Genomic DNA, 22,772 nt, shown 5'->3' with positions numbered 1-22,772 from the left:
GTGGGTGGCTGGGAGCCTGGAGGGGCCTGGAGGGGGCTGGAGGGGGCTGGGGGTGGCTGGAGGGAGCTAGAGGGCCTGGAGGGGCTGGGGTGCTGGAGGGGGCTGGAGGGGCCTGGAGGGGGCTGGGGGTGTCTGAGGGCCTGGAGGGCGCTGGCGGCTGCAGAGGGTGAGGTGAGCGCTGGAGGTCAGTGGGAGGCTGGACGGGCTGAGGGTCGCGGAGGTGGCGGGCGTGGCCAGGCCGGCTCTGGCAGCTCCCTCTAGCTCCCCGGCTGGCAGCGGGGTGGGTGTGGATCTGGGCGCTGAGCAGCGGGAGCTCTGGGGAGGGAGCAGGACGGCTTGCAGCGAGGAGGGAAGCTGGCCAAGGTGGAGGCGGAGGAGGCGTGAAACACAGACAGTGGCGCCTGGGGTGGGGGCTGAGAGAGAGACAGAAACCTCAGACTGGGGGCGGCCCGGAGGGTGCGGGTGCGGGTGCGGCGGGCGGCACGTCCTCCATGCCGTGTATCCTCACAGCAGACCCAGGAACCGGCTGGTCGGCGCCTATCTACAGTGGGGACACTGCTCAGGGAGGGCAGGGGTCACAGGGCCATCCAGTCAGCTGGGACTATGGAGCCCATGATCTGGGGGGCAGGGGAGGGTAGCAGGGAGAAGGGGACCTGGGGCCCCACCCGCCTCAGTCCTGGGCTTCCTTGGGCCAAGCAAGGAGCTCAGCCTGAGGGCAGAGCCTGCAGGTGTGGCTCAGCCCTGCCCTTGCCTCCCTGTGTGTCTCTGGCAAGTCGCTGCCCCTCTGGGGCCTCAGTCTCCCTGTCTACGAAATGGGGGAGGCCTTGGACCAGACCATTTGCCTTTCAGCCTTTGTGACTTGAACCTGAGGGGACCCTTGCCATCATTAATGGGGTGCCAAGTGGGCATGGCTAAGCTATCCCTTAGCTCCTGTGCAAAACTGGGCAACTCTCAAGCTCTCTGTGCCTCAGTTTCCCCCTTCTCTAACAGGGGCTTGAAACAGGTCTGGCACTGGGCAGTGGGGTGAATGTGGCTCCCTGCCCCCGCCATTCCCTGCTCCCCTTGCTCCTTGCTCCGAGCTCTTGGAGCCTCCTCAGGGGACATGGGCTGGCTTTGATGAAAGGCTCATTTTCCTTTCATTGTGCAGGTGACAAATTCTGCCACCAATAATCACTTGTGAAAAATCAACAGTGAAGCCCAGCGGCTCCCAGGCCCCCGGAGGAAGCTCGGAGAAATGAGTGGATTGAGTGGATTTCCGGAGGAGCTGGGTGGAAAAAACCCAGGGGCAGCTGTGGGACCTGGGAAGGAGGGGCAGGGAGGGACGGGCCACACTCGGGCTGGCACCGCAGGGGTGCGACTCCACCTGGCCCCACCCTTCTCATCACACCACAGAGACTGTGGTCCCTCTGCCTGGAAAAGCCCTCTTCCTCCCGCTGCTCCATAAGAAGATAGGGGGTTGGCTGTGGCCAGGGACTTGTTAGGGACACAGATGTGGCTAGAGAAGAGGGCAGAGAAAGGGGAGTAAGGGAGAGAGGGACAGAAGGGCCACTTCTGAAGGGCCTGAAATGCCTCAGAGAAGTCAGATCATTTATGGGACAATAGGGAGCCATGGAAGGTATCTGAGCAGGAATGGGCATGAAGATAGCTTGGTTTCACCCCCTCTTCTAGGGGCCTCTTCAGGATATGGCCTTCTAGGGGGAAGACCTGGTCAGTCTCCAGGGACCAAACCCTGATCCTGTCTGGGGGAGGCGTGTGAAGCATGCATGGAGGTGGGGGAGGTGGGGCGGCTAACACAGATAGTGTGCCACCCTGTGCCAGGTTATCTCAGGTCAGGGCTCCCACAGGGGTTGCAGGCGCAAGAGGCAGAGCCTGACTTGGGGCCCATGTCTGTCTGGCAACAGGGCCCCAGCAGCAGGAGGATCGTGGCAGTGACCTGCCTGTGGGCAGAATTCCCCTAAATGGTCTCACTGGTGCATCTTCCTCATCCTGAGGGAGGGGCTCCATCCTCACTGACCCATTTTACAGATGAGGAAACCAAAGTCCGGAATTGTCAAGGATTAGAGGTCACTGAAGAAACCAATATTTCTGGCTTCCAAACCAGTGCTTGGCACATGGCAGGTGCTTAATGAAAGGATAGGAGTCAGGATTTGAGACTTTGCATTCCTGAATCAGTTCTCTCCAAATAGTGCCGAAGAGCTCTCTCTGAGCTGGGGCTGTTCTCAGACAGTGTGAAAATCCCAGAATTAGAAGCATCTGGAAAATGTTCAACCATCTTGAAAATATGGCCCAGAGAGGCAAAGTGATATGTCCAAGGCCACACAGCACACCAGTGGCAGAGCAGGGACCAAGACCCAGATCTTCAGACTTTTCCCCTCACTTGGGGCCGAGGCTGGCGGGCACGGTGGGGGCTAGGGTGGGTAGGAAGGGCGGGCTCTGCCCAGCTGTGCTGAGCACTCCCTGGCTCCACAGCTGCTCAGGAGGGCCTGGGATGAGCAGGGGGGACAGCAAGCACCATGACAGCCAGTCACAGTGATGGGGCAGCAAGACTTCAAAGGGGACAGCAGTGGGGTGGCAGGGACTGAGCCCCCTTAAGCCCCTACCCCAACCCCACCGTGCAAGCTGCAGTCAGAGCCCACAGAGGCAGGCCTGGCCCACTCATGACTGCATTTCCGCCCTTCCCTACAGCCACTTGGAGCCACTCGGCACCCAGTTTCCATTTATACTGCTGCCTGAGGCTGCTGGTGGACAGTGGGTACCCATCCCCACCCTCCAGAGCCTTCTCCCTCGCGCTCTCCCTCTCTCTCTCCCTTTCTCTCCATTCCTCCCTCTCTCTGTCTCTGTCTCTGTCTCTCTGGCCCTCCCCATCCGCCTATCTCTCTCTCAGGCTTTAGCGTCAGACAGATGTGGTTTCAAGGTTCCAGCCTGGGCACTTCTCAGCCATGTGACCTTGGCCGTGTCCCTGTGCCTGTTGCCTCGCCCGGCCTCACTTTTCTCATCTGTGCCGTGGGGTTCAAACCTGTGGTTCTGGCCCCAAGCTTTTCCGTGTCTGCAGAGGCCCCTGAGCATTCAGCAGGTGCTCACTCAGCGGTAGCCGCCAGACGCGGAATCTGTGATAGAAATCACTGGACGCCAAGCCGCCTCCCCGCCCACCCGCCACCTGACACCCGCCTCGCTCTCTCCATCGCCACGAGCAGGCCCGGCTGGCTCCCCACTCCCTGCTATTTCTTCTCTGAGCTTCCCGGGGGGTAATAGCAGCTTCTCACCAGGGTATTTGGCTTTTTTAGGCGTCTCCTCTGCCTCTCTCTTCTCTGTGAGGATATTCTCAGGGCGCCTGCGGTGGACAGGGAAGGAGGGGAGACTCCCGAGGCGCTTGCCAGCTAAGGGGGGCACTTAGGGGTGGGTGGGAGGCCAGGTCCGGGCAGGACTTGGGCCAGGCAGTGCCCTGTTTCCAGAACAGCTCCCAGTGCGGGGCTGGGCTTAAATGCAGTAGAAGCAGCTCCGGAGTGGGCGGGGTCACAGGTCCCACCTCGAGACGGTGGGGGCATCTCCGAGCCTGTTGGGCGTTGGTCTCCCCTCCTGGAAATGGGTCCAGCCACCCATGGCCGCCTCCAGAGGAAGGGAAAGAGCTTCGCTGAGTCGCAGATGGAGGTGCCGACAAGGTGAGGGGCCGGACGATGGGGGAGGCCAGTGGAGCCCCCGGGACCCCTCTGGCTCCACAGGGGTCCCTGGGCTCTTCTGCTCTGTCCCGCCCTGAGCTCTGGGCTGGCCCAGCGCCAGCAGCCCTCCCACCACCGCTGGCTCCGCACAGCTCCTGGCGCCCTCCCTGGCAGGACCCCAGCAAGCCTGCAGGGTGGGAGGGGACACCTCTGTGTGTGTGGTGGGGAAGGTGGCAGGGGTAGCTGTGTTTTAAGTTGTAGTCAAATAGAAGTAACGTGAAAGTTACCACATTAACTTACGTATGCAAGTCAGCGGCGTTAAATACATTTCCACTGCTGTGCAGCCAGCACCACGAGCCACTTCTGGAGCTTTCTCTCCGTCCCAGACAGAAACTCTGGACTCAGGAAGCCATAAACACCCCCTCCCACCCCAGCCCCTGGTAACCACTGTTCTTTGTCTCTATGGATTTAACTGTTCCAGGTACTTCACACAAGTAGAATCGTAAAATATCTGTCCATTTGTGTCTGGCTTATTTCACTTGGCATGATCGGATGACCCTCTTTTAACATGCAGTAAACCGAGGCACAGAGAGGCTGTGGGACTTGCCAAGCCGCGCCCTTCTCTCATCCTTTGCACCCCTTCTCTGCTGTTTCCCTCCACCCTGGAGGGTCAAAGCCCTCCTGCCGCACTCCCACGTCACTGAGGGAGAGGGGCCCTGAGGCGCTACAAGCCCCCAGGGTTGAGACTCCAAGTTGGTGCTCACACATTCAGGGGAACCCCGCAGCTCTGCCAGTGAGGGGCCAGGGCTGGGCCAGTCCCCAGGTTTGATGGGGACCATGCCAGGGACCTCCATGCCTCTTTGCAGGTCTCTCTTCTGAGGCTGACCCTGTGACCAGGCCCTGCAGGCTGCCTTGGGCTATGCTGTCGTCACCCGCCCTGGGGCTCTCTGGGTAAGGGAGGGGACAGGCCCAAAGCCAGAAACATGGCCCTAGAGGCCACCTGGGGCAAAGAGGAGCCTGATATAGGACTCTGGCCTCCAGGTGACCCACACTGCCTAACACAGCCTCCACCCCCACAACCCCTACTGGTCTCCCAGGCTGTGTGTGTGTGCTTGGAGAGGGCCAGGGTGGCTCGGAAGCTCTTAGGCCATGGGAAACACATTTACTGTGCTCTTGGTATATAAGCCTGGGGACACAAAGTCAGGCCTCTGGTGAGAGACCGGAAATTGAAAGATTTTCCCTGAGCCTCACTCACCTTCTTACCCTAACACTTAAGGTCTTTTGTGATCTGGCCCAGTTCATGTGTTCACATGCAAATCCTGCCACCCGCTCACTGATCCTTCCACAGATTCAGTAGTATTCACCGGGGCGGCTATGCCCTGGCACAGCGTCGGACACTGGGGCCACAGCTGCAGCTGTGAGGACAGATGTACCCTGTCCTCTTGGAATTCCTGAGCTGGGACTCGATGGCAAAAGCCAACATTAAGCGCATAATCAGATGCTGCGTGACTGCAGACAGTGCCCAGGACTTTGGGGGCGAAGTCCGGCCTCACGAGGCACTGTGAAGCAAGCTGGATTGAGACTGGCTCCCCTGAGGGGCTGCTGTGCAGAGGGCTAGGTGAGCCCACCGGGCGAGGGCTTCCGGAAGATCCTTCCAGGCAGAGGTAACGGCATGTGAGATGGCCCAGAGGTGTCAAAGATCTCGGTGAGACTGAGGAGCCCAGAGAAGGATGGGGAGCAGCAGACATGGTGAGGCGAGAGCTGGGGGCAATGGGGGGCGGGGGGCAGGGCGTCCCGCTCAGGGCTACTTCGTATCACTCGGGGTCAGGCGAGGAAACGGAATCAGCAGAGTGAAACGAAGGGACTTACCATGGGTGGTTGGACGCACAGGTGACCAGAAGAGTTAGAAGGGGACAAGGAGGAGAGATTAGCACAGGGAGGAAGTCGCTGCTTCCCAAGGCCAGGGGGACAGAAGGAGAAGGTGGTATCACTGGACTCTCAGCACCACGGAAACAGGCTGAGTCATTCTGGCAGGAACTGGCTCCATGAAGGCGGCAGACAGAGAGCGGGAGAGACCCCCGGGCTCGGGCTTCTCCCTTCCTCCTGCCCTCCAGGCTCCCACCAGGGTCTCCCCCTGGCCAAATCCAGCTGGGAGCCCGCTGAAGTGGCAGTCCAGAAATGCAGCTCGTGAGGTCTTGGAGAAATCACTTTCTCTGAGTCTCAGTTTTCTCATCTGTTAAAGGGCCCATCACAGTGCAGGTCTGTGGTAGAGGCTGAAGCTTGGGCAAGAAGGCTGTTTCCTGTGGGGACGGGGACGGGTGCTGAGTGCTGCTGTACATCGGCATTGTGCTCAGCTTGAGGTTTGACCTGCAGAACCTGTCGCTCCCCTGCCCTGCAGAGCACCCTCGGTCCCAGGGACCCTGAGGACTCAGAAATGGGTCAGGCCCTGGCCTCTGTGTTCTCCGCTAGGCTAGGCTGTGGTTGCAGAGTGCTCAGCGCTCTCACAAAAGGCAGGCAGTGAGGACTTGCAGCTCCCAGAACGGAGAGGAGAGTACAGGGGTGGGGTGGGGGGTTGGGCCTCCAGAAGGGAGGCTGAGCCTCAGAGGCCAGGGAAGACCTCTGGGCAGAGGAAGCAGAGAGCATATTCCAAGAATCGGGAATAAGCGGGTTTGTGTGGGGATCAGGGTCATGTAGACAGAACTATAGATGATGCCAGGGAGGGGTCTGAATGCCAAGCTTCCCGGTCTGACGTGGTCCTCAAGAAGGAGAGAGACGGTGGGGCTAGCAGATGGGCAAGACCTGCTGAGGCTCAGCCCAGTATCTGGCCAGGAACAACTGGCAGTGGGGTTGGCGGCTGGAGGGGGTGAGGCAAGGGACAGGAAGGCTAGTGAAGAGGGTCTTTCTAGGTATCCCTGGACTGAAGTCATCTGGGTGCCCAGCCAGCCCCACCCCTTGGACAGGCTTTCTGGGCTGCTAGAGTGATCTCCTCCCCTGCCACAGAACACCTCCTCCCAGTTCCTGTGTGCCTTGAGCCACACTGCCACAGCCTCAGACTGGCCTCAGGCACTTGTTGCCATCTCTGGGCACCTCCTTGTCAGGACCTGAAGCTGAGAGCTGGAGGAGATCGGGAGGGGAGGGGCTTGTCACTGAGAAGAGGGCGGGTGGCTCTGCAGTGCGCAAGTGGGACGGGGTCTTGAGTGATGCTGCAACTGTGTGTGCCTGTTGGGGGCATATGTTTTTCGGGGAGAGTGATCCACTGGGGGCTTCACCTGCCATTTTCCACTACCCTCTCCCAACCTTTCGCCCATCAAGGGTTAAATTTGGATGCCACAGATGTGAGGTGGGGGGTCCCTGAAGTGGACTGGGCATCCCCTACCAACTGGGGTCCCAGGGACTGGCAGGAGGCTCAGCTGACACCCCCTGCTGCAGCCCTGCTCCTCTTTCCTGCGTCCTGCCACCCTCTGAGCAGATGCGGGTGGGCAGCAAGGTGCCCCAGCGCAGTCCGGACTGCAGGGAGGGGGAGGGGGAGGCATGAAGGAGCCGGGGCGGAGGGGGACCGAGAGAGCTAGTGAGCAGGGACGCTTTAAGGAAACTTCGTGAGCCTGTCTGCTTCACACACAGTATCTGCCTTAACCCTCACTGGCATTATTATTAAAGTTTAGTTTTGTAAATGTTTGTGTTTTATTTTATTTATTCATTGGAATTGTTAATGCATTTATACATTTCAATACTTAAAAGGTGCGTGCGTGCGTGCAATACCGAGCCTCCGTCTCCTCCCTCCTCCCCCGAGACAAGGCTCCCTCCCTGGAGACAGCCAGCTTCCCTTCCAGGGTGTCTGCACAGAGACGCGCAAACACAAGCATGGAAAAGCAAATATATACACATACATTTCCCCCTTTTAACCCGTTAAGGGGTGGCATTCCATCACTTGGGGCTTCTGATTTTTTTTTCCCACTGGAATCTAGGCTCGGAGAGGTTAAGACACTCATCTAGAGCTACACAGCAGGGGTGGAGAGGTGGGCAGAGACCGCAGTCAGCCGGCGGGGTGAAGAGAGGGGACCGGATCAGTGTCAGGAAGAGGAGGCGGGAGGAGGCGGGGAGAGCGCCGGGAGCTGGGAGGCGGCGGAGGCGGAGGCGGCGGCGGCGCGGGGCGGGCCGCGGGGGGATGGGTGGCCAGCCGGGCGCGGAGACTGGAGTGCGGGGAGGGGAAGCGGCGGAGGCGCGGGCCGGGCGGGGCTGCGGCTCCTGCTGCCCTAGCTCTCGCGGACGCAAGTGGGAGCAGGCGGCCCCCGGCGCCCGGGCCCTTCTCAACGCCCCCAGCCGTCCCTTCCGTCAGGCAGCGGGTGGGGGCCCCTTCCAGGGTGCCCGCCGCTGTCCCGCGCAAGTTCTCTGCCAGGGGCCTAGCAGGTGCTCACTCATCACCCCCCAATTTCCAGTGTCTCAGTCAGTCCTGGAAACCGGGCGGGCGACGACCGGGTGTTAGCACTGCCCTGGTCGCCTGACCCTGGGCATGCCACCTGCAAAATGGGTGTATAGTGTGTGCAGGTGGCGGGGCAGTAAGGGGGAGCCGGGGGTGTGTGTAGGGGCCGGGGAGGCTTCTCCCTCCGAGATTTTGGGGCCGTTCTGTGACGTCGCCCCCACTCCAGTTTGATGCTCCCCATCCCCCGAGTGCACTCGCGCCCCTTCCCGGCTGTTCCCGGGCGGACGCGGGTCTGGGCAGGCCCGGAGCGCCCAGGCGGGGCCGCCGCGAGCAGTCTCCGCGTCGCTGAGCTTTAATGAAGGCCCCCGCGGCGCCCGGCTAATGAGCTCAGGGCCCTGTGAGCGCCGCTCCGCTGGGTCTTTTGTGCGGCGCCGGGTCCTAGAGCGCGGCCCCCACCGACAGATCCTGGGTTCGAACCTGAGCCGAGGCTTTTCTCGTTGATCTCCGGCATGCGACATCTGTAAGCCGGGTGGAGTGGAATAAGAGAACCCCGCTTAGGATGGTGGAATCAGTAGAAAGAAGTAATCCATGCTGATGGCTTAGTTCAGTTCCAGGACTTAGTAAATGCTCAATAAATGTCTTTTATTATTATTTATTTCTGACTCCAGCTGGACTGGCAGGAGGATTCTGGAACCAGAATGGACCTTGGAGAGACCTCCTTCAAATCCCAGCAGCCCCCTGTTTATTTTTAGGGATGGAGGGGTAAATTACTCAAGGTCTACATCTAACACTGGGGAGGCAACGTGGCTCCCAGGTAGAAATTCTCTGCTCTAGATCTCTCGGCAACCCTTTCCCTCCATGACAGGGGGTGCTCCCCCCACCCGGCCACCTTCATCGTGTATTCACCTGCTTCTCTGAAATGTCCAAACTGGAAGGGCTGTTAGCCATCATCTGACCTAACTCTGGTTTGCTGTGTGACCCTAGACTGGCTGCTCACCCTCTCTGGGTCCACATCCACACCTGTCAACGGAGGGGCTGCACTAGCCCGGCAGTTCCCCAACCCCAGCCGCACAGTAGAGTCATTTGGAGAGCCTTTGGAACAATGCCAGTTCCTGGCCCCTCCTCAGACCTGGAGATCCAGAGCCTGGAGGGGAATCTGCAGCCAGCCCAACCCTGGCCCCTGACCTGTGCCTGGGAACACAGCCTCTCGGGCTCCTGACCCTGAGCCCCTCCCCGGGTCCCTCCTGAGACCCAGAGAGGGCAGATTTCCAGCAGAGCTGGAACTGAAGCCCAGCGTGTAGCAGTCTAGCCCCTGTCCCCTCTTGCAGGCTGAGGTGCAGCATCTAATGACCAGACTGTGACCAGGGTGTGAGTAGGGGTGGGGATGCAGGCAGCCGGACCCTGCCTCTGGCAGCCAGTCCCTGTGCCCTTGCCATCTAGTCCCACCCCAGGGCTGGGGGCCGGCCTCACTTTTCTGAGCCCACAGGGTAGAGCCTCTTGGATGCTCCTCACGCACTCGAGCCCTTGTGGCAGAGGGACGACAGGCAGGCAGGAGGGGCTTATCTGTCTATGGCCTTGAGGGGCTTGTGTTCTCATCCTGGCTCCCGAGGAGGAATGGTTTGGGAGAGGAACTGATTGAAATGTACTTTTCGTTTCGGGAAATTAAAGTCCTCAATTTGAGAGCGTGGCGGCAATTAGTGTTTAATCATGGGAGGATGGAGCAGGGGGGAGTATGCCCAGGCTGGGAGGACGGGTGGGCTGATTACCGGCCCTGCCTCCTGCTGGGGTGCTGAGGCCCATCCCTCCCCTTTCCCAGGACAGATTAAAGGTGTAATTTGATGAACCAATTTGTTTTCTGGAGGAGAGAAGGGGAAGCAGAAATATGATAATAGCTGGGAGCACTTGCTCCATGCCGTCCTGCAGGAGTCATCAGAGAGGGGCTGGGGGAGGAGGCAGGCCCAGGAAAGGTGGCCCCAGTGTCTTCCTTTAGGTATTGCCTTGGAGGTCTCACACACCTGAGTTCAAATCCTGGTTCTGCCATTTACCGGCTGTCTGACCTTGAGAAATCCACCTGCCTCTCTGTGCCCGCATTTGTAAATGTGCCCCATGCAGTGCCAGCACTTAGTAGGTGCTCAGTAAAGAAGAGAGGAACCTGGGGCCAGGGAGGGTGGGGCTGAGCTGGGCTTGGGGACACGGTCAGAGGGTTCTCTGTACAGCACCCTGTGTGTCCCGGCAGACAGGGCACCGTAATGGGGGACTTGCTGGCAGAAGGTGACAGCTCCACACAGTGAGCAGCAGGACCAGCTGCGTGGTGCTGGAGCTGGTCTAGCCTCTTCCTTCCAGAAGTCCTCCCAGTATCCTCAACCAGGTCAGGTCCCCCAGCGTGTCCCAACATCCCCTCAACTTCCCTTCTGCAGCTCTGTGAGTGGTGGGCACCTGCTGAGCCAGGTACACAGCAGGTACTCAATGTTGAGCACAGGGAAGAGCTGGGCAGTAGTGGCCCAGGGTGACAGGCTCTGGCTGGAGCAGGGCTGGGCCAGGGGAGGCTGGACCGTGGCAGAGAGAGCTCAGGCCTCAGTCAGACGGAGCAGGGTGGGAATCCCACCCCGTCCTGGCGGTGCCGGGGCGCGGAGCCGCCCTTCTCTAAATCTCACCTGTAATTTAACGTTTCCTGGGCTGGTTATTAAGAATAGTAGCATTTGCCTTCTGCCTCCTCTAGAGGATGAATGCCTTGGGGGAGCCTCAGCTCAGCTCCAAGGGACAGTTTTGGGTACTGGGAGGGGACAGAGATAGGGAAAGGGGCCTCACCTTTACTAAGCACGAGTCACATACCGGGCCCTGGTGTTAGGCTGTCTATGCTCTTTGACTCCTCATTACTCCCCTATAAGGCAGGGACTATGATTCCCATTTTCCAAACAGAGAAACTGAGGCTCAGAGAGGTTGCCTGGCTTGCTCAGACTCACCAGGGAGGAGCCAACTGTTGAACTCGGGGCTCTCTGACTCAGAGGCTGGGCCCTGTCCAGTCCTGGCCGGCAGTGTGGGGAGGAGGGGCCTGGAGCAGGAGGCTGCAGCTGGGCGTGGGTGGGCAGGCAGGCGAGCCCATAGATCTTGGCTAATGGTCCCTGGTGGGCCCGGAGCTAATCGGCACTGGAAGTGCCAGGCGCAGACTTGGGAAGGCAGGTGCCGGCTGCAGCGGGGCCAGGGACTCTTCTGCCCTCCCTTTCTTGGCCCCCATTCCTCAGGCCAGGGAGGAGGGTGCGGGGTGGGGGCTCAGGGAGGGGCATGTGCCCAGCTTTGCTGCTAGCTCTACAGCGGGACCTCAGCTGTCCCTTCTGCCCAGTGAGTTAATGATCCCTCCTCTCAGGGCTTGCCCTGAGCACCGAGAGCCACAATGTATGAGGATGAACCTTATACACATCAGGGGGGCAACTGGAGTGGTCACTTCCCCCCACCCCGGAAGAAAATGCTCTCTTTTGGAGGAATCCCAGGGCTTGGGGGATGCAGGCAAGTGCTCCCAGATTATGCCAGAGACTCCTTTCTCTCCTCTCCGCCCCCCACCCCCAGTAGTCCTAGGTGAGGGACCTGCACAGCCAGGCCTGAGTGGGTGGGTAGGTGGCGCTGGCTCAGCTAAGAAGTACCTGCTTCTGATTGGAGGGCTGGTTTCCATGGCGACCGATTGATTGCCCGAGCTGCAGACTCAAGGGGAATGAGCAATGGGCCTTTCTCCCAAGCTGGACTGCTCCGGCTTGCGCCTGGACGCCAAGGCAGGGGCGACACCTATATGTCCTCTTGGGGCTGAGTGGCCCCCCTAGGGAACAGGAGGGAACCTCTGCTCAGCCCAGAAGCCACTGTTGGGCACCTGCTGAGTGCAGGTCCTGAGCTCCCAATGGAACAGGGGGAGAGGGCCTAGCATTTATGAAGCATCTACTACATGAAAATGAAGCTGCTGGGACTCGAAGCTGGCCCAACAGAGTCCTGAGCCTGTGAGCTTAACCACTAGGCTACGACGCTTCTCTAGGATGTTTGTGAGGACTAGGCACGTTTATGGGGCACTGGCATGCACCCCTGGACCACCAGAATGTAACCCTGGTTGCATCAAACTCTGAGGGTGAGGGAGACACAGTCATTGCTGAGGGATTGGAAGGGTGGGGGACACAGCTGGGATGAGTTAGGCTTGGAGGGTGAAATGTTTGGGGCGGAGGTAGGGAAATAAAGACAGCCCAGGCGGGGCCCTGGCTTGGGCCAAGGCAGGGAGGTGGGAAGCCCAGGGCATGAGGCAGGAGTAAGCCCCTGCACCTGTGATGCGGACTTGAATGACAGGGTGGCAGTTGTCTCTCTGGTTTGTTAGCCACAGGTCTGTGCCAGCCACACCCTGCCTCCCATCTCACCCTGTCCCCAGGCCTATCCTCCTGCCCCCCATCTGGGTTTAGACACAGGGCTTCCTCGCCATCACTGGGGCCTGGGTGAGTCCTAGCCCTCTCTGGCCAAGTGGTCCCACCTGCCAAAGGAGAAGGTTGGCGCCGGTGGGACTGCCTCCAGGACTCCAGCGTGGGTGGCTCCCATCTCTCCTCTCCCTGCTCGTGCTCTCCCTGGATTCCTGCTTTCTCTGCAACTCCTTTGCAAACTCCCTCCCTCCCTCCTCTGGTCTGGGACATCCCTAACTCTCTCATGTGCTCTCTTCCTGCCCCTGGGGGTGATTTTGTCCTGATCCCTGTCCCAGCCCCATCTCCATCGTGAACCCCAGCCCCTGGTCCTGCCTGTTATGGCTCCTGCCCTCGCTCTGTTCCCATCCTGAGCTCTTGTACTAGCCCCTGCCCTGCCTGGCTCTGCCCAATCTTCATCCCAAACTCTGACCCCAGCGCTACCCCTCCTACCCCTGCCTCAGTCCTGCCTGCCCTGTCCCTGTCCAGACCCTCCCCAGCCCTGTCTTCATCTGAGCCTCTGCCCCGGCCTTGGGTTCCCAGATGAGCTCACGTAGGTCGTGGCCTCATTGTCATTCTGTCCACGGCAGCATCAGTCGCTGGCTGCAGGCACTGTCGGGGCGAGGGAGGGAGTGGGAGACGCTGGGGCTGCAGGTCGGGAGCTGTAGGTCTGCTCCCTGAGCCTCCTCTCTGGGCGGGAGGGCTCCGGCCAGGCTGGAAGTAGCAGCCCATTATTGAGCACCTACTGTGTGCCAGAAACTTCAGATAACAGCATAACCCTCCAGCAGCCCCCTGAGGCAGGTGTTACTCTCCACTTCACTCCAAGAGGTGAGGTGACGTGTCTATAGTAGACTTTGGCAGGATTCATTCTGGATCCATGTCCTCCTGGCCAAAGCGCCTGCTCACTGCCTTTTGCTGCGGGGTTTGGTAAATGTGGGAGTAGTTGACCCCCTACTTCAGGTGCCCCTGTAAGATCTGTAAGATCAAGGATGGCCAGGGCTCCCACGGGTGCAAATGCGGCTGGGTGAGGAGGATAAACAGGGCGGGGGAACCTGCCTGGGCACATGCCGGGAGGTCGGGACAGTTTAGGGAACACGGGCCTGGGGTTTGCGATGAGGCTGGAGCTGGACCAGAGCCACTTCCTAAAGGGCTTGAGGACTTGATGACAGGCTGGGTGGCTGGCCTTCGCAGAGCAGAACCGGGGAGGCTCTGAAAATCGTCGAGCAAGGGAGGCAGACAATTCCATCTGTATTAATTCCTTCCTTCCTTCTTTGATTCATTTCTTAAGAATTGATTAAGTGTCTTCTCTGGGCCATGCCTGCTACATGGGACTGGTGACTCGGAAATACCACTCACCGTCCTGGCCTTCGAGGGGTCACGGGCTCACCGGGAGAAACTCACGCATCTTCATAAGGGCACCGAAGTCCCACTGGTACCAGGATAGCTTTGCACGCTGGGGCAGTGGGAGGCAGGGGAGAGCTCTGGAAAGGTTTCATAGAGTCAGGGCCTAACTGGGTCTTGGGGGGTCAAGTAGAGAATGCTGGGCCCACTGGACTGGGAATAAGGAAGAAAATTCCAGGCAGAGGAATGGCTTGGCAAACACCTGGAGGCTTGATGCAACCTGTTGGGTTCTGCCAGCAGTGTGGGTGTCAGGTAAGAGAGAGGGTGGTGGTAGTTCAGTGCCTCGTGTGGCCCACTGGGGAATGTGGCCTTAGGGGAGAGGGCAGTGAGGGGCCAGGGAGGAGGCAGGTCACGCTGGCTGCGGAGTGGGAGAGGCGATGGAGAGAGCGAGAGGGAGACAGGGAGACTTGGCAGGAGATGATGGAGGTCGGAGCAGAGGGCATGGAGAAGGGGAAGACTGCAGAGTACCCACCTGTCCGTCCATCTAGAAAGCGTCTGCTGAGTGCCAGCATGTGCCAGGGACAGTGCTGGGTCCCGGCGGTTGAACCCGTCAGGCTTGGTTACTGACTGGGGAGAGGGCTAGAGGCAGGGCTGGAAGCATGGAATGAGGACCAGCAGGGCTGGGGGGCAGGAGATGAACATTTTGAGTTCGAGGTGCCCCCATCCCCGTGGCTGTGATTGCGGGGAGGGGCGGCAGCAACCGGCAGGGGCTTGGCAAAAATAAAAGTATTTCCAAGGGGGAGTGCTCCAGAGCTAACTTCTTGGGGCTTCACCAGGCTTTCCATTGAATCCTCATTTAATGGTATTCCCACTGTCCAGGTGAGGAAACTGAGGCCCAGAGACTTCAGCCGTTGTCCCATTAGTGCAGTAGTGGGCAAACATTTTCCGGAAAGGGCTAGGTAGTGAATATTTTTGGTCTCATGAGCCATACCTCTCGGCCAAACTACTCACCTCTGCCCAGGTAGTGGCGAAGCAGCCGTAGACAGTACCAGAAACGGATGGGTGAAGTTGTATCTTAATGAAACAAGGTAGATGAACACGGAAATTCAAATTTCATATAATTTTCAAGTCGGAAATATTCTTTTTCTTTCCTTAGTATTCAAAAATATAAAAAAACATGCTTAGTTCCCGGTTGTAGCAAAACAGCCAGTGGACAGGATTTGGAACTCGGGCTGTAGTTTGCCCCCCGGTGGGGACAGTTGGGCGGTGGCAGAGCTGGGGTTCAAGCTCGGCTCTGCAGGCCCGCGGACTCCCCGGCTAAATCAGCTCCAAGTGCAGCGCGCAGCGCACGGCGCACAACCTCAGCCCCCTCCAGGTGGCTTGGCCCTGTCTGCACCCTGGTCTGTCCCTTGCCGTCTGGTTCTCTCATTTTGGGGTGCACAGTGCACCGTGCTTCCAAGCGGCCAAGCGCCGGGAAGAGGCAGTGTGTGTGTGGGGAAGGCCACCCTCTCTGGATTCGCCAGCCACGCACCAGCTGGGGAGATCTGAAACCTCTCTGGGCCTCAGTTTCCCCATCTGTAAGGTGGGGCGTAGTGGAGAACCCACCTGCAGGATCGCTGTGAGGCCGCAGTGAGAACGTGCCTGGAAACGTGCGCCCCCTTTGGCTGCCTCAGTTTCCCTCCTTCCCTCCTTGTCTCTGAGCCTGGTCTACACGTGTGCCGCGGCCTGTCCCCGCCTCCCCGCTCCGTCGGCCCCTCCTTCGCGGAGAGAACGACGTCCTGGGTGTCTCCCAGTCGCCTCCCGCGCGCGGAGGGTTTCTCGAAAGCTTTTAAAAACGAGGCTTTCTCCCGGGCGGCGGGGGGAAGGTGGGGAGGGGGGCGCCCGCCTGCAGGAGCTTCCCCGGTGGGCGGCGGCCGCTCCCAGCCTTTTCAGATCTACGCTGATTATTATGGAAATCAGGCCCCGGCAGCGCGCTCAGGTGGCGGCGGCGCGGGAGCCCGCGGCGCGCGGGACGCTCTGCCAGCCAGGGGGAGATGCGCAGGGGGCGTCGCAGGCCCAGGCGCTGCCGGCACAAGCGTGGCCTGCTCTGGCCAGGGAGCCGGGGTGCCACTGTTCCCCCGCAGGGCTGATGGCCTGAGCTGCAGCCGGAGGAAGCCAGGGCGCATGGGAGCTTCGAAGCCCTGGGGTTCTTTCCGCCGAGCCCTGAGGACTTGGGGCTCGCGGGGCTGGACATTTTCAGTCCAAACAAAGGCAAAGGCTGTGGGGTTCACGCCAGAGCCCTGGAAACAGAACTGGGCACAACAAGCCCTGTTGGTAGATTTGCTGGGCGTGTACGTGTCCCCAGCACTGTGCAAGTGCACTGGTGGCTGTTCTGCTCCTGCCCTTGACTTGGACGTCATCAAGCCCATTTTATAGATGAGAGCACAGAGACTCGGGAGAGGCAAAGCTCCCACAAAGCAGCGCAGGAGAGACCCGAACGGGGTTGTCCAGCTCCCACGGCCAGTTCCTACTCCCTTGATCACCCTGTCTCCATTCTGGGGGCCTCGTCCAGCTGTGGACTGCGGTGGCCTCTCTGGAGGGGCACTGCAACATGGCTCTGTCTGGGACAGAGCTGAGGGCCCCGGTTCCTGATTGTGCCTTCTGTGGTGACCAGAGGGTCTGGGGGGAGCCAGCACTCCTCCCACCCCCCAGCCCGCAAAAATCCATTTGCTTTGTATTTGTTTGTCACCTTCTGGAGAGGGCTCCAATCTAAGCTTAAAAGTGACAGGGGAAATAAACATGGGGAAGTCAGACGGATTTGGTCATTCTGAAAGCCAGAAAAATGGCCCCAGCAGACAGGCAGGCAGCAGCCTTGGAAAAAACTCTGCAGAGAGTGAGAACCACCTTGGGATGGTTCTCTTTGCTCTGTGATGAGCCCAGGTGGCCACCAGGAAAGGCAGAGAGACCCTCAGGTGAACAGGTAAGGGCAGGAGAGGATGATTCACTCTAGAAACACATGTGCTTAACCCGCACATGGAAAAACTCCATTCCCACTCAGATATAAAAGGAGTGGAAATTTTAATAAATGCAATTCCATTCAAATTAACAAATATTTAAAAACATGAAGTTATTTAATCTACCGCTGAATAACTAACTATGTCTAACTGAACTCTCATTACAGGCTTTAGGAGTCCTTCAAGAGCTCTACGACTGCTAGTCTTGCTGATGCTCTCAATGGCTCCAATTCACAGATAGGAAACTAGGCTAAGAGAGGCTAATTGCATAACTTGCTCAAGGTTAGCCAGCTGGTGAGTAGCTGAGCGGAGACACCTGTCAGGTTCAAAGCAGGGGCATTTGACCCCTGGGACAGTCGTTCTTAAAGTGTGGTCCTGGAGCAGCGGCATCAACATGACCTGGAAACGCCTTAGAAATGCAAAGCTACGGGTCAGAGAACTACTGCTTTGGGCTCCAGGTGAGTATAGAGAAAGTTGGCACTTGCTCGTTCCGCGGAAGGCAAGTCGTGTTGGTCCGACTGTTTTGAATTATGTGTGGACAACAGGCATCCCGAACCTGAAAACTGGCCAGTGATCGTGGACAAGGTTTTCTTCAGGACGATATTTAACACAAGGTATTTATAAACGGGTAAAACTGGAAGCAATCTAAGTCTCCAGCAGGAGGGGACTGGGGAGAAAAGCTATGACTGGTTTTCAGGATGGCTCCTGTGCAGTGTTGCAGGTGAGTTTGTGAAGACGCATAACCTGGTACGATGAGAGCCCGGGCCGCCCAGGACTTTCCCAGTTTTAGCACTAGAACTGTTGCATTCCAGAAAACTCCTTGATCCCGAGCAAATGGGGACAGTTGGTCACCCTAGGGATAATTGGCATTAAAGCTGCACACCGAGCATTCTGTTCTCCCTTCTTGCGGGGAAAGTGGTAGGATGGTACTTCCTCTCCCGTTGAAGTGAGGTGGCCCTGTGACTTGCTTTGGACCATGAACTGTGAGCGTGATGCGTCACGTCCAGACAGTCCTCTTGGCAGCCCACGCCAGGATGGCGCCTCCTCAGCCTGGGTCCTTGAGTGACTGTGATAAGCAGAGGACCCCCATCTAACAGCACCCCCCGCTGGACATACGGTGTGAGCAAGACATGACCTCTTGTTACATGTGAGGCTCTTGAGATTTTGGGGGCTATTTGTTACCACAGAGTAACTTAACCTTCCCTGACTGGTACACATGGGGACAACTGGATTCTATGGCATTAAGGCAGACACAGGTCACAAGATTGTATTTGTAGTATCATTGCAGAGAGGTGGCACGTAAAGCATATAGACGTGCTGGAAATATTCTGAGATGTTCGTAGTATCTACTTGAGGAATTCTGGCTCTGAGTTTTTTCTTCCTCTTCACTGCGTTTTCCAATTTTGTACAATGAGTATGTTTTAATGTTTTTTAATTGGAGACATTCTACTAAAAATAATTTCTTTGCATCAAAGGTAGATTCTCTCTGGGCTCTTATTTATTAACTGAAAATCCCTGGGGGAGGGAGAAAGAGAGGAGAGTCAAGCTTTAGCCACAAAGGATCAAAGGGGCTGGAAAGGTCACAGAGCTAATCCTCCACTTCTGCTGGAGCCACCCTGCCAGTTGCTGGGTCCTCCTGGCCTTAGCAACTCGATCAGATGCCACTTCTTGGCCGTGGGACTCTGGGCAAGTCACAAACTCTCTGGGTCTCCAGATCCTCACTTGTTAAATGGGAATAATCCTGTCTGCCTTGTGGGCTGCTGGGAGGATGAGCGGAGATGGAGGACGTTCAATCGATGTTGGTGCCTTCTGCCTCGGTCTTCCTCATGGAGCCCCCGTGTTGGGTGACCTGGGGCATGTGCCTTAGCTTCCGTGGGCTTCAGTTTGCTCATGAAGGAATGGGAAGGTGACTTTACAGGTCCAGGTGTCCCTGGATGGGGCTGGAGGTCCCTATGCAGAAGCAGAAGAGGCGGAAAAGGAGAGGGCTTATAGGCCTTGGAGTCCAGTCGCAGAGCAAAAGCCTACACCCTTCCTGGAGTCTGGCAGCCCCAGACCACGAAGCCAGCTCTCCAAAAGCCAAACTGAGAACACTTAAGACTGGAACAAAATCAGGTGCCGATTCTCCTTTAGAGGTTCCGGGGCTGGCACACCTGTTTTTTTGAAACCTCTGGAGTCTTAAAGTAGCCCTGGGAGCTGGAGTGGTCAGGGAGGGCTTCCTGCAGGAGGAGGGCTGCCAACTGCTCCTGAAAGGATGGGATGGACAGCCTCTGTTACCTTTGGTGGTTCTGTCCAGAGCCCTCCCTCTCAGCCACCCCTCACCCCCAAGGGAGACTCCATCAAGAATATAATAGTGACAGCTAATATCTGCTGTGGGCTGTGGTAGACCAGGCTGGCTGAATTCACTAGCAGTCCGTACAACGCCACTTTGGGGCAGGACCAGGGGAGACTCAGCCAGGAGAAGAGTTCACTGGAGTCGGGTGGGGTGGAGGGCTGGATACTGCAGGTGCCCTTTGCTTCTCCAGGGTGAAGCAGCCACAGGTCACATCCCTTCCAGTCCACAGGGCCACCCGGATGACCCTGTTTCCTTGCTGGGCTCTTGAAGATCTGTCCTATCTCCAGGGCAACCATGTGTCTTGGGGTGTGTGGGGCAGTCCCGGTTTGCCCCTGTCATCCCAGCAGCCCCTCAAATCCAGCATTCCAGCACTCTCAGAAAGGTCCTATTTGGGACAGCGAGTTTGTGGCCACCCTAAATCTATACAGGTTTCAGGTCAGACGGCCTTGGCTCCATGCCGGCTCAGGCCCTTCTTGGCCGGGTCGCTGGGAGCCTCGGCGTCCTTATCTGTGAAGTGGGGCCAGTCCTACCCACCGTGGAGGGTGTCAGGAGGGTGGAAGCAGCGTTGGCAGATGGCCTGGCGTTCCCAGTGCTCCGTGGTGGGCAGCTTTGGCCATGACATGTCGACGCTAGGCGTGGCGGGGCGTGGGCAGGGGTGTCCAGGTCAAGTGTGGAGCACTGGGTCTTTGTGGGCTAGTTCCGAGGGTTACCTGCTGCTGAGAATCCCAAGAGAGAATAAAAAGGGACCTCGAAGGTTAAGTGTCTCATTTGGGGGCCAAGGTGCCTGGTTTCCCACTCTGGTCACAGACCCAGCCCAGCACTGCAGGCCCGGGAGAAGCCAGGTGGGTTTGGGAGGGGCAGGGACTTCTGTGACCCATGGAAGTTTCCACCGCTTCCTCCAGAGCAGGCCCAAGGTTCCAGTAGCCCCCTGCCTTCCAGCCATGCCTCAGGTCACCCTGGAGACTCTGGGACCGTGACTGCTGGTGGGAGCCCTGGCGGGAGTCACCACCCACAGCTTAGAGCTGAGGAAATGAGGTCCCGAGACGGCGGAGGGTCTGGCCCGGAGCCACACAGCTGGGATCGGAACCCAGGACTGCAGCAGACACCAGGACTCAGGTGCTTGCCAATATACCACTGGGCCGGGACTGGGTGACCAAGGGGCAGGGAGGGGCCAATAGGGCGAAGGGACAGAGGGGCATGTGGGAAAGGGGGAGGGGGAGGGGAGGCCGAGATGAGAGGGTGCAGAAGGGGGAGGTAGGGAGGACCTTCTACCCAGCCTGGGGCCCTCGTCTAACTTGGAGGTGAAGACTTTTCCCCGGGGTCACTCAGTGCGGTGACCTGTTCCCCTCCTCTCTGCCCCACACCCTCCCTCCCACCTGCCTTCGCTGGGCCGTGAGGGACTGCCCTCACCTCCTCTGACCCTACAAGCCTCTTTCCTCTTCCTCCCCTCCCAGGTACTCTGCTCCTGCCCAGCCCCCGCAGCCCTCCCTCCCCTCCCCCAGCCCTGTGGCTGCCCCTCTATCCCCTAATCCCATCCCGGGCATTTCTAGCCACAGGGCTCTCTTCCGCTTTGAACTCTACCCCGCCTCCATTGCCATCCTGGTGGAGGCTGCCGTGGGCTGGCCAGTCTGGTCCTGCTTCTGCTCCTTTCCAAGTCCTGCTGTTCCAGGTGGGCCCCCTCCAGGCCCCCCACAGAGTTCAGTGCTCCCCAAATGTGCCAAACTGCTGTTTGGGGGCCCCATGCATTTCCCTGAGCCATCCCTCACAGCAGCAATGCCCACCCCACTGCCTGGCAGATGTTTGCCCCACACCCTCTCCTCTCTTCTGCTCCCCGGACCCCTCAAGCCCCCTTCCCTCATCCCTGCTGTAGCCCCCCAGTGCTTTCCCCACGGTGAGGTCATTTCGCTCTCCTGTGTCTGCCCCGCCTCTGGCCTGCAGCCTCTGATTCATCCAGTTCCTCCGGAAGCCCAGCGCCTGGAACCGGACTGGAAGAGCATGTTCTCCCCCAACGAGGCCCTGTGGACTCTGGCTTCTCTCCTGCAGTCAGTGGATTTGGATTGTAGGCAGAGGAGGCTGCGCTCTGCTGTCTAGACGCTGAATGGGAACAACACTGCCAGGCAGGGAGGGGGAGGTGGGGCCTGGCTTGGTGGGGATGAGTCCCCCAGTGAATGTGGGTCCAGAGAGGGTTAGCCACTTGTCCAAGATCACACAGCAGTTTGGGGCAAGGCCAGAATTTCTACCCAGATGCATCTCAGTCTGAGGCCCAGCCATTCTGGGTGAAGCCTGCAGGGGTTGTGGGCGTGCAGGCCAGAGTGGCTGGGTCTCCGGCGCCCCTCAGAGCCAGGCTCTCAGGCCACTCGGGGGTGGTCGGTCCTCTCATTACTGGAAAGGAGGGGCTTGAGGCTGGCAGTGCCCTGGTTGGGGGAGGCCTGTCTTTGATTCTTTGATGCTCACACTTTCGGACCCCTGGGGAAGGAACGCCTGAGTCATCGCTGAGCCGGCAAACATATTTAGCTCCTTTCATCGTCCCTAATAAATCAATTTCTCCAGGTCTTTCACACCTGCCGCCTGACTCGGGCTGCCCGCCCCCCATCTCCTGCCCCCTGGCATCCGGGCAGGGCCCCAGTGCCAGCTCTGGGTGCCAGGCCTCAGGATGGAGGGGCTCCTCCTCCCAGGTGCCTGGCAGGGATCCACCTTGCCTTCTCAGAGGCCCTTGCCCCCTCCTACCCCGACCCAGGCGTCTGTGCCAAGCTTGCCCGCCCTCAGGCTGGGATGGCTCTGTTCGGCAGCCACATTGCTGGATGCCCCGTCAGGGCTTCGTGCGGTCGGAGCTGCAGCCTCAGAGATGCAGGGATTGCAGCGTCGCACACGCAGCTCAGCCTCTGCCAGGCCATCGTCGGGCTCCCTCAACCTTGCACCTCTTTGGCCCACTGAGGTTTGTGTTTGGGGCCCAGGGGAGTCGCAGAAATACCTGGCCTTGTCCTGCCTCCTACTGGCCCACTGGCTGGAAGGCCCAGACCCCCACTTGGCTTACATTTCATGAGCGCCTCTTCCAAGAAGCCTTCCCAGATCTCCCCCACCTACTGCTCATGTGAATCTTTCCTCCCTCAGTAGCCCCAGCCCATTTGTATCTCCATGAAAGCAGGTACGCAGTCTGCCTTGTAGCAAAAATAATAGTGGCGCTTAACCCTAAATAGCTGCCCAACACTGCTCTAAGCATTCTGCATATGTTTAATCATTTCCATCTTTTCGATGGGAAATCTGAGGCCCGGAGAGCTTAGGAAACTTGCTTAAGAACAGGGTAGAGTTGGGCCTCAAACCTAGGCCCTTTGGGCAGCCGTCACCACTGCCCCCTGGGCCCTCTCACAGTACCTGGCTTTCGTGGCACCTGCTCACCCCGTCCCCCATCCCTCCCAGGGCTGGAGCTGCATTATACCCATGCCTGAGACCCCCTTGCACGTGGAAGTCCCCACTAAGGGTTCATGCCATGGAGCTCACCCGGCCCAACCCCTCAGGGAGGAAAATCACACCCAGAGAAGGCAAACAGCTAGTTCAGACCCCCTCGGCCAGAAATGGAGACAGCCCGCGTCTTCAGACCCCAGGACCCCG

Source organism: Eulemur rufifrons, chromosome 16, assembly GCF_041146395.1.
Source record: "Eulemur rufifrons isolate Redbay chromosome 16, OSU_ERuf_1, whole genome shotgun sequence".
Classification (NCBI taxonomy): Eukaryota; Metazoa; Chordata; class Mammalia; order Primates; family Lemuridae; genus Eulemur; species Eulemur rufifrons.
This window is presented reverse-complemented; position numbering follows the sequence as displayed.